We start from the raw sequence: 10896 nt of genomic DNA on the forward strand, positions 1-10896 counted from the left end.
CAATGTTTCCTTTCAGACAAACCCTGAGATTCACATGAGCTTTAAACTTGCAATATGAATCATGTTCAGAACATATTTGAAAGACTTGTAGAACACACATGGAACTTGGTTTGGGAACTTTCATTAATTTTCTTTCAGCTTAGTCCCTTTATTCATCAGGGGTCGCCACAGCAGAATAAACCACCAAATTATCCTGCAAATGTCTTACATTCACACACATACTCTACGGTTACAATTTGGTTTATTCAATTCACCTATACCGCATGTCTTTGAACAATGGGGGAACACGAAGCACCAGGAGCAAACGCAGGCCAACACAGGGAGAACATCCACACAGAAATGCCAACTGGACCTGCTAGGACACGAACCAACAAACTTCTTGTTGTGAGGCGACAGTGCTAACCACTGAACCACAAAGAATGTGATCATAACATCACAGCTTTTGTCCCCACATCAAAATGCGTGTTCCACTTGTGATTCCCATAGAGTTTTCATGTGATTTCAAATATAAAGCTAAAGTTTAAAGACATGATTTTGGATATCATATATAATTCTATTAATTTGTAGAGGGGGCAAAAACAATACATTTATACAGTATATCTCACCAGACAGTTTACGCCTTACTTAATGCTCACCTTTAGGATGTACTAACACAACAACAAAAACTTCCATTAATTGAGTGCATTCTACTAACCCTAACCTTAATCTACTCTTACAGTCTTCTAATCATCTTCTATAAGAATCTAATGAGAGTAATTTGGTGCAAATGTTATTGAGCTAAATGGGACCAATAAAATGAAGTATGTGTAACAAAATCATATTAAAATCAAATTAAAATTTAGTGCATCAGTGCAAGAGAAAAACTCATTTTACAAAAACAAGCATTAAAATTATGAGTAGAAGTTGAAATTCACAAAAGCAGATTAAGCCAAATATGGCAAAAAGAATTATAATAGTTTGGGGTGCATTTCCAAAAAAAAAGACGTAACTCGAGGCTGAACCATCATAGTAATAACGCCCATAGTTATAACGCCCATATTGATGCTCTAAACAGGGTGGAGTAATAACTTCTTTAGGGAAGAAATCCATAATTTCTTTGTGCAAATTATATTGTTTTACACAAACACACAATTAAAAAAACATCCAATATTAGTTTTGGTAAAAACATGCACTTGTTTTCTATATTAACTGAAATATTTGTAAACAGCACATATAGGGCTTTTGTATCCTTTACGAATATTATTGCGAATATTACATATTCTATCTAAAACATAAAATCACTTACAAAAGCTAACACATATTCTCATATCATATATAAATCATAGAAATAAATAAATAATGAGTCGATTTATCATGAAATTAAATTTAGTTTTTATTATTTTTTAGGAAATTAAAAAAACTACTTTAATAATAATATTAATATTTTAATGATGTTGATGATGATGATGATGATGATGACAATAATAATAATAATAATAATAATAATAATTATTATTATTATTATTATTATTATTATTATTATTATTATTATTATTATTAAGTAGGATATTGTTTATTATTTTTTAAGTCTTTTGAAAAGTTCTAATTTTACAATTTGACACATGAATCACTGCAGAAATTTTTTAACCAACAGGCCCATGTCATATTTATTACAGATACTTAATAAATAACCTACTATAAATTAATAGCATTAACGTATTCTTTTTTTTTTTTTTTAAACAAGCTTTAATAATAATAGGTCACCTATTGAAAGCAAATTACACCTAAGGGAGATGACTTTAATGTGCGTGTGTTTTTTTAATCATTCCAAGTTTGAATGTTAGAATGTTTTAAAGGAATAGGGCATAGGGTGGATAACTGGAAATAGAACACAACCAGGAACTACGTTTCTAACTACAGCTCCAGAGGTGTAGTTACTAGCATATAAGTTTGCGATGCAGTTTGCGAATGTTGGTTGGAACGATGGATTTGGGAAACACCAAATAAACTATGTTTGTGACGATGGAACTTGCAACCTTAGTTGGCCAACAAAGGTTCCCCTTCGGGGGGAACTTCAGCACTATAAGTGGATTTGATTGTAAAATCCACGCATTGGGGGAGGTTCGGTTCAGAAGCTACTCGTCTGAAAGAGTATTGAACGGGCCAATTAAGAATGAATTGGCAGCGCAAGCCTGCGCAGGTGAGCGGCATAAGCAATCAACTGAGTATATAAGCTCACCTGGCGCAGCAGACGCTATCCTTTTCGCTTCAGAGACTTTCTGATCGAGTCGATGAGGGTTCCTCCTGCTGTGACCAGCGATTCTGAGCGAACGAGAGCATTCTCCCGGTCCAGAGTGTGTACACGCAGTGGCAGACGGTCGAGCTGGGTTTCTCCCTTGCCTGGCGTTCTTTGGGTCCGGTCCTCCAGAGCGGTGCGTGTAAAGTTGCAAACTTCACAGAAAGAGCAACACAGTCGTGCAGCACGTCCTTATCAGGACGGCGCTCCGACTGTGCGTTTCTGGATGCGGTGGTTTCCTGTCCTCGGATGATGGGCGCGGGCACTGTGTTACATGTCTGGGGGTCCAGCATGTTAATGCGCTGCTCGCGGGCAGTTCATGTCGTCATTGCGATGCCATGACTGTTGCGCAAGATCGCGGTTAGCCTTTGCAAAAAGGCGAACCACCCCAGTTGTCCCCTGCTCTGCAGCGGGCACTCGGGCAGATCTGAGGGTTTCAGCGAGAGATAATCCGTCGCCCACGGGCCCGCGGACCTCCCGCTCCTCTAAGCGCTCCATCCAAGCTTCGGGCGGAGGAAGCGATCCGTCTAACAGATGGTAGCCCTTACGCCCGATGACACCGGAGACCAGATGTCCACCGCGGCATCGGAGGGTGGGCTTTCATTGTCCGATGATGATCCAGACCCGCTCGCCCCCTTCGGGCTGGTGAGCGCTGTCACTACGGATCCTGAAACGGACATGTTAGCCGTGCTTTCCCGGGCTGCTTCGGCCGTGGGTTGGAGATGGTTTATCCCCCAGCTCCGCGGCCGGACCGACTAGAGGGGCGTTCCCTTCTTCCCGGAGGTGCACAGTAGGCTCACGCGGTCTTGTAAAGCACTTTTTTCTGCTCGTGCTGCGTGTTCCTCCACCCTAACCACTCTTGACGGTGAAACAGCCAGGGGGTATGTGGCGATTCCTCAGGTTGAGTGCGCGATGGCGGTAAATCCGCGCGGCGCCTCTTCTTGGCGGGGTCCGCCTCGTCTCCCATCCAAAGCCTGTAAGTTATCTACCTCCCTCGGAGCTAGAGCTTACATAGCTGCGGGCCAGGCTGCTTCCGCCTTGCATGCGATAGCCACCTACCAGCGCTACCAAGCGCAGGCGCTGGCCGAGCTGCACGAGGGTGGGTCCAACCCAGGCTTACGAGCTTCGCACCGCCGCCGACTTAGCTCTTCGGACTACTGAGTCCGCTGCGTGTGCGTTGGGGAGGACGATGTCCACATTAGTGGTCCAGGAGCGCCACCCCTGGCTGATATGCGCAAAGTCGACAAAGTCCGCTTTCTTGACTTCCCCATATCCCCAGCCAGGTTCGGCGACACTGTCTGTGAATTCACCCAGGAATTCAAGGCGGTGAGAGAGCAGTTGGTGGGTGATGTCTTATCGGCGGTCCGTAGCCCGCTCCGCCCGCCGTGCCATTCATACCTGCTCCTCGCCGAAGGCGTCCGCCTACGAGAGCTGCTCCGCCCCCGCACACGCCTAAGGCGAAGCGAGCGCGTCGGGCACCTCGGAAGCAGGCAGCCCCCCTGCCCAGAACGCCGCTAAGTCCGGCAACGGACCGCGAAGCGCCCCTGGGACAGGCCATCTGGAGAAGAGGGAACTTGCTCTTTCCCCGCTGGAGGGCGGGGCCCCATTTCCAACGGCACTTTTTACTGCCATGAAAACATTATGAAAGGGCACTTTTCACTTCCCCAGATGTGACAGCCCGAAATCTGCCAGTCTGGGACGCTATGCTTTCTAGCTTGCAGATTCGGTGCGTTTCGCCAGTGGCTCACGAGCGCTGGGAGGACGGTCTCCTTTCTCCCACCCCTCGAGCCTCCCCTCCGGAGCTCGGGTTTGGAGTGAGAGCAAATATCCCACCTCCAGCTTTTCCGTGGGACCCGCGAGCTTCCCGGATCAGCACACCCACTCCGCGCTGCCCCACTGCTGGTACGTCAGCGATTGTAGCGATGAGTCCATTAGCGAGAGCTCTGCCTGCCTGGTTAGCGCGGGCCAGCTCTTCGCGGTGGCTCATACGCACAATCAGACTCGGCTATGCGATTCAGTTCGCGAAACGGCCCCCCAAGTCACGGGTGTGTATTCACCAGGGTCAGCCCCCTGTCCGCCCCTGTCTTGCGAGAGGAGATTGCTGTCCTCCTGGCGAAGGATGCAATCGAGCCGCTCCCTCCAGCCGAGATGGAGAGCGGGTTTTACAGCCCACGCTTCATCGTGCCCAAAAAGAGCGGTGGGTCACGGCCAATCCTAGATCTGCGCGTTTTGAACCGCTGCCTGCACAAGCTGCCGTTCAGAATGCTCACGCAGAAGCGCATCCTCCGGTGCGTTCGTCCTCTGGGTTGGTCTGCAGCATTAGACCTGATGGACGCGTATTTCCATGTCTCCACTCTTCCTCGCCACCGACAGTTTCTGCGGTTTGCGTTTGAAGGTCGAGCTTGGCAATACAAAGCCCTCCCCTTCGGGCTCTCTCTGTCTCCGCGGGTCCTCACCAAGCCCGCGGAGGGTGCCTCAGCGCCCCTTCGGCTCGCGGGCATCTGCATACTCAATTTCTTTACGACTGGCTGAATTGCCCTCTCTTTTGATTATGCACAGAGTTGATTATGCACAGAGACAAAGTGCTCTGGCACTTCCACCTGTGGGGGTTTCAGGTCAACCGAGAAAAGAGCAAACTCGCCCCCGTGCAGAGGATCTCTTCTCTCGGGCTGGAGCTGGACTCGGTCACCATGGCAGCGCGCCTCTCCGGAGAGCGCGCTCAGCTGATGCTGTACTGTCTGAGAGAGCTCGACAGTAAAATAGTGGTCCCACTGAAACAATTTCAGAGGCTCCTGGGGCATATGGCATCCGCAGCCGCTTCATGCCGCTCGGATTATTCTATATGAGACCACTTCAGCACTGGCTTCACGATCGAGTCCCCAGACGCGCATGGCACGCGCGCGCACACCGAGTCTCTGTTACTGCGCTGTGTCGCCGCGCCCTCAGCCCTTGGAGCGACCCCTCGTTCCTACAGGCCTGGGTGTCTCTAGAACAGGCGTCCAGTCTTGTTGTCGTTTCAGCAGACGCTTCCAACACGGGCTGGGGGGCTGTGCGTTGCGGGCATGCGGCTGCGGACCTGTGGAAAGGTACCCAGTTGCATTGGCATATCGCCTGGAGCTGTTGGCAGTGTTCCCCGCTCTCCACCGTTTTTTTCCGGTGTTGGAGCGGCAACACGTGCTGGTCAGGACGGACAGTACGGCGGCGGTGGCGTATATCAGCCGTATAGGGGGTATGCGCTCTCGCCGCATGTCTCAGCTCGCCCGCCGTCTGCTCCTCTGGAGTCATCCGCGGCTGAAATCGCTGCACGCCATTCATATTCAGGCAAGCTCAACCGTGCAGCCGATGCGCTCTCACGGCAGCCTTGCGTCCTGGAGCATGGAGACTCCACCCCGAGTCTGTTCAGCTGATATGGGCGCGATTCGGGGAAGCCCAGATCGATCTGTTGCTTCCCCCGAGATCGCTCATTGCCAGTTGTTCTTTCCCTGACCGAGTGCTCTCGGCACGGATGCACTGGCTTACAGCTGGCCTCGGGGCACGCGCAATACGCGTTTCCCCCAGTGAGCCTGCTCGCGCAGTTACTGTGCATGGTCAGGGAGGACGAGGAACAGGTTGCTGGTTGCGCCCCTCTGGCTCAACCGGACCTGGATGTCAGAGCTCTCCCTCGCGATAGCCCTCCCCTGGCAGTCCCTTCGAGAGAGCACCTACTCTCTCAGGGACAGGGCACCACCTGGCACCCTCGCCGATCTTTGAAGAGATTTTTAGACGCGAGGAAGACTTAGGTAACCTCCGATTGCGGTGGCTAATACCGTCACTCGGGCTAGAGCCCCCTCCCCGAGCGCGCCTATGCCCTGACGTGAAGTCTATTCACTGAATGGTGTGTCTCTCGCTGAGAAGACCCCCGTAATTTGCCAGATCAGCGTTGTGCTTTCTTTACGCCGAGAGAAGTTGGAGAGCAGGCTGTCGCCCTCCACACTCAAGGTTACGTGGCTGCCATCTCCGCTCTCATAACGCGGTGGCTGGCAGCACCGTGGGAACGCATAACCTCATCATCCGGTTCCTCAGGGGCGTTAAGCGAATTAATCCACCCCGCCCCCCTTCATGCCCTCTTAGGATCTCGCCCTCGCTACACAAGCCGCGTCAGATCCCTTCGATCCTCGACTCAGTATATTTCTGTCCCTGAAGACAGCTCTGCTGGTCGCGTTGATATCGATTAGAGGGTCGGGGACCCGGAGGCATTTTTCGGTCAGTGACTCGTGCCTGTAATTGGGCTGGCTTCTCTCACGTATGAGACCCCGCCCGCGATATGTGCCCAAGGTTCCTACCACTCCGTTTTAATACGAGGTAGTGAGCCTGCAAGCGCTGCCCTCGGAGGAGGCAGACCCAGCCCTTATTTATTGTCCAGTTCGCGTTTTGCGTATTATCCGGACCGCACTCAGAGTTTAGATCATCTGAGCAGCTCTTCGTCTGTTATAGCGGTCGGCAGCAGGGAAGTGCCGTACCGAAATAAGTTCCCACTAGATTGTGGATGCCTTTCTTTCACTATCAGAGCCGAGATGAGCCGCGTCCCCCGAGAGCGCGTGCGCACTCCACTCGGAGCTTCGCATCCTCTCGAGCGCGCGCACGCGGCGCCCCTCTAACAGACATCTGTAGAGCTGCGGGCTGGGTGACACCCAACACATTTGCAAGGTTTTACAATCTGCGAGTGGAGCCGGTTTCCTCAAGGGTATTAGGTAACCCTTGGTGATTGAGGAAACAACTCGGTAGGGTGTTGAAACACGCTTGCTGCGCCATTTTCCCTAACACGGAGATACGTGCGCCTTTTTATCTGTCAGTAAAGTTCCCCGTCAGGTGAGCCCTGCAGATTCCTCCGTGGCCCCCAGCACTGACTCAGCGGAGGAGTCACTTGCTGGCCCACTACGTTGTAGGTCTGCCCGCTGGTCAGCCCGCGTTTTGGGTAAAGGTGTCTGCTATGCGTGGTCCCCACTAGGCGATCCCATATGCTTATTCAGCCACGGTTAAGTCCCCCCCCCCCTGGGCGGACCCGTGTCTTCCCTCCCCGCTAACCACTCTTTTGCTATGCGTACTCCCCCTTTTTAGGGCTAGTCCATATGTAAATTCTGCCATCTATCCCCCCTTGGGTAACGGATGGCCTCCGCAGCGTCCTCCCTATCGGGATTGCACGCTTCCCAACGTACTGTCGTATTTCCTAGAATTATCTAGATGCTCACGACACCCCAAAAAATATATATAAATCCGTAAAACTTCTGTTGAAGTAGGATAAATTAGGGCCAGGGACACGTTGGAGGACCGCGCCCCCCATGATGTGGGTGCGTCACGCTTGCTTGACTATCTCCTCATCGGGGGTGTTGGTAAGGTGCAGTCATTATGGCGCTTTCAATGGGCTCCCAATGCGTGGATTTTACAATCAAATCCACTTATAGTGCTGAAGTTCCCCCCGAAGGGGAACGTTCGAGGTTACTAAAGTAACCCTTCGTTCCCCGAGGAGGGGAACGGAAGCACTATACTCCGTCGCCATAATGACTGTCCCTTAGCTGTTGAAAGTCTCTTCAGCTTAAAAAGGATAGCGTCTGCTGCGCCAGGTGAGCTTATATACTCAGTTGATTGCTTATGCCGCTCACCTGCGCAGGCTTGCGCTGCCAATTCATTCTTAATTGGCCCGTTCAATACTCTTTCAGACGAGTAGCTTCTGAACCGAACCTCCCCCAATGCGTGGATTTTACAATCAAATCCACTTATAGTGCTTCCGTTCCCCTCCTCGGGGAACGAAGGGTTACTTTAGTAACCTCGAACGTTTTCAGAAATGCATCCATAAGCAGTGTGTGAAAAAGCAATGACTTTGCTTATAGTATGTTTTTCTTAAGTTGATAATTCATTACATTTATAAACATCTGCACATGGACGAATTTGCTCTTCAGTGTTTTAACTTTCAGCCATGAAAAAAAATCACACTGAACTAAACTGAACGTTAACTCTGAAAACTGGACTGACGCAGTTTCAATTTACAAGAACTTCTATATTAAGCTGATTTGACTCAATCTACATTGTAAAAATGCTATAGAAATAAACATGAATTGAATTGAATTAAATTGAATTGAATTAATAAATTGAATTGAATAAATGCGCTTAACATTTTGGAGGAATCTCCTCATTCACCAGTTGCCATAATTTACAGTACATGACAAGGCAAATGATTTGTTTACTTCAGGTAAACTAATGCAACTATAGTGCAAAACAAAAGAAGCTGCCAAGCATATATATTATCTTCAACTATTCTAAAGACAAGCATCTCATTTTCAAATGAGACCTTTGCTATTGCTCAATTGTGTAAGTGATTTGTAAGCCCTAATGCTGCTGCTTTTAAGTGGAGTGTTTTTACATTTGGATTAGGGTGGCTTAGAAAAGATCCATTTTCACACACCGCTGCACTGTGATTGACATATGCATGGAACTGTGACTGACAGCCTCTATTGCTTCATCCCTGACCCCCGGAGTGTCCTCAACAGTGCCTGTCCCCGCCGGACAAGGGCCACATAGGGGGATTCACTGGTTACAGAGGCCACAAGGTCAGGGTGGTAGAAGATCAACCGACCCCATCCCTGCTTGCTCTTTATTAGCTGGGTTAAAGGTTAAGAAAGCAAAAAGCATCCCTCCAGAGTCAGTTTCTCCTTGGGTGAAGAAGCCTTTTCTGACTTTTGACAGTCCTGGTGCACTGTATCCCATGATCCAATTCGATGAACTCATTGCATATAACTGCTTTTAGAGCATTCATTTCATAAAAAGAACAAATTATAAGTTGTTAAACAAACTTTTGCCGCATCCCAATTCACTTGCTATCCATCCTAAATACAATAAAAAAAAAGTATTAGCATGTCCTAAATCGTAGTATGTTGAAAAGAGTATGCCAAAGAATCCCAGATGGTTTTCAAGTTCCAGTAAAAATTCGAAGTGTAGAACCGTCCATACTCTAACCGCGTATATTGCCCAACATATAATGTGCATTGGACGTGACTTTGATTAGAACTACAAACACATAACACTACGAAAGTGTAAGTAATCTACAAACATGGTGGACACGCGAGACCAACAATATGTCTTTTGCATGCTGGAGGAACGACGACACCATGGCTTAAATATTACTGTTAGACAGGCAATGTTCTGTTTTAAAACTATTTCAGTCAGGCTAAGCTTATGTTAGACTGTATTGTGTTATAATTGACTTATATGCACAGACGTGTTGTTCCGCCACTAAAATCTCCCAGCGAAAGATTGATGTGACTATTTTAGTTTTATAAAGGACCTTTATAGCATCGATAATGTAGATTTTTATTTCGTTAGTTTGACAACAAACATCAGTAAATAGCTCTATTCCATCTAGCCTGCTTTATTGAGCTGACATTGCTTTTATATTCACATTGGTTCATTTTTGAACAATGATAGCCTTCCCATACTGTTTACCGCTACTCTGAATATTCGCTCTGAAATAGCATGTAAGTATGGCTTAGTAATAAATGTAATTCCTGCTCACTCCCAGCCAAACACTACCTAAACTGGCGAATGACATAAACTAGTGGGTTGTCTGCTTTTGTGACGCGGTGCACGCGTTCTCGATTTTAGGAGGCGTGGCTTTGAATCACAGTCCCTACTGCAATAAATCACCTACTGCACCTTTAACGTCTGGATATTGGAACATGTTGAAAAATGACTTTCCTCTTGCTAATTTCATGCCTAATTCAATACTCTCCATTTCTTTGTAATGAATTTTTATTTCTACACCACTTTCATGTGTGCTTTAGCCAATTTTGAATAGGCTACGCTCACAATTTTCCATTTATCCCTCATAAAAAATGATGTATGCTGTAGCTTTGTAAAACTTTAAGGGGACATATTTTTGCAAGATGTAAAATAAGTCTCTGATGTCATTAAAATCTATGTGATGTTTCAGCTCAAAATACACCACAAATAATGTTTTATAACTCTTTAAAACTGACCCTTTTAGGCTTTGATTCTTACAGCGCCAGTTTGCTAACTGTCACTTTAAGTTCAAATGAGATTCTGCTCTTTTCAAAAGAGGGCGGGGCTACAAATGCCTATGTGTCAGCATAGCAGCAGATTTATAGGACTAATGATATTTCTGTGAAAAACTGAAAATTTCAAAAGAAGTGTCTCAAAAAAGGAGCAGAAATGCCAACCTTTGATTTGGCCCGCCAACCAATCAGGGGTGCGTTTTCCAAACAATGACCTAACTCTCGGCTGAACTATCCTAGTATGATGCATAGTTTGGGAAAAGAACAATGTAGTGATGAGTGTTTCCCAAAACCGTAGTTTCTCTGTTGCAGAACCATCATTTGAACCACATTAGATATAACTTAAAATATCCATAATGATGGTAAACCGGGTGGAGTAACAAATTATATTGTTTTACACGCGCTAAAAAAAAAATTCCAAGATTAGTTTTAGTAAAAATATGCACGTTTTCTAAATTAATTGAAATTTATGTTAATGACACATATAGGGCCTGTGAGTCCTTTACAATTATGATAATAATATAGAATATTCCATATTGTATTACAAAACATAAAACCACTGAGCTAACACCTGTT

General features: G+C 47.2%; 1 long non-coding RNA gene across 1 annotated transcript in view; it reads right to left on the reverse strand.

Moving 5' to 3' along the window:
- LOC147838945 (uncharacterized) overlaps nt 1-10896 on the reverse strand; it is a 1276407-nt gene that overhangs the window by 343482 nt on the left and 922029 nt on the right. The gene's annotated exons all lie outside the window — the stretch shown is intronic.

Source organism: Danio rerio, chromosome 21 (genome assembly GCF_052040795.2).
Source record: "Danio rerio strain M-AB ecotype USA chromosome 21, GRCz13ab, whole genome shotgun sequence".
Classification (NCBI taxonomy): domain Eukaryota; kingdom Metazoa; phylum Chordata; class Actinopteri; order Cypriniformes; family Danionidae; genus Danio; species Danio rerio.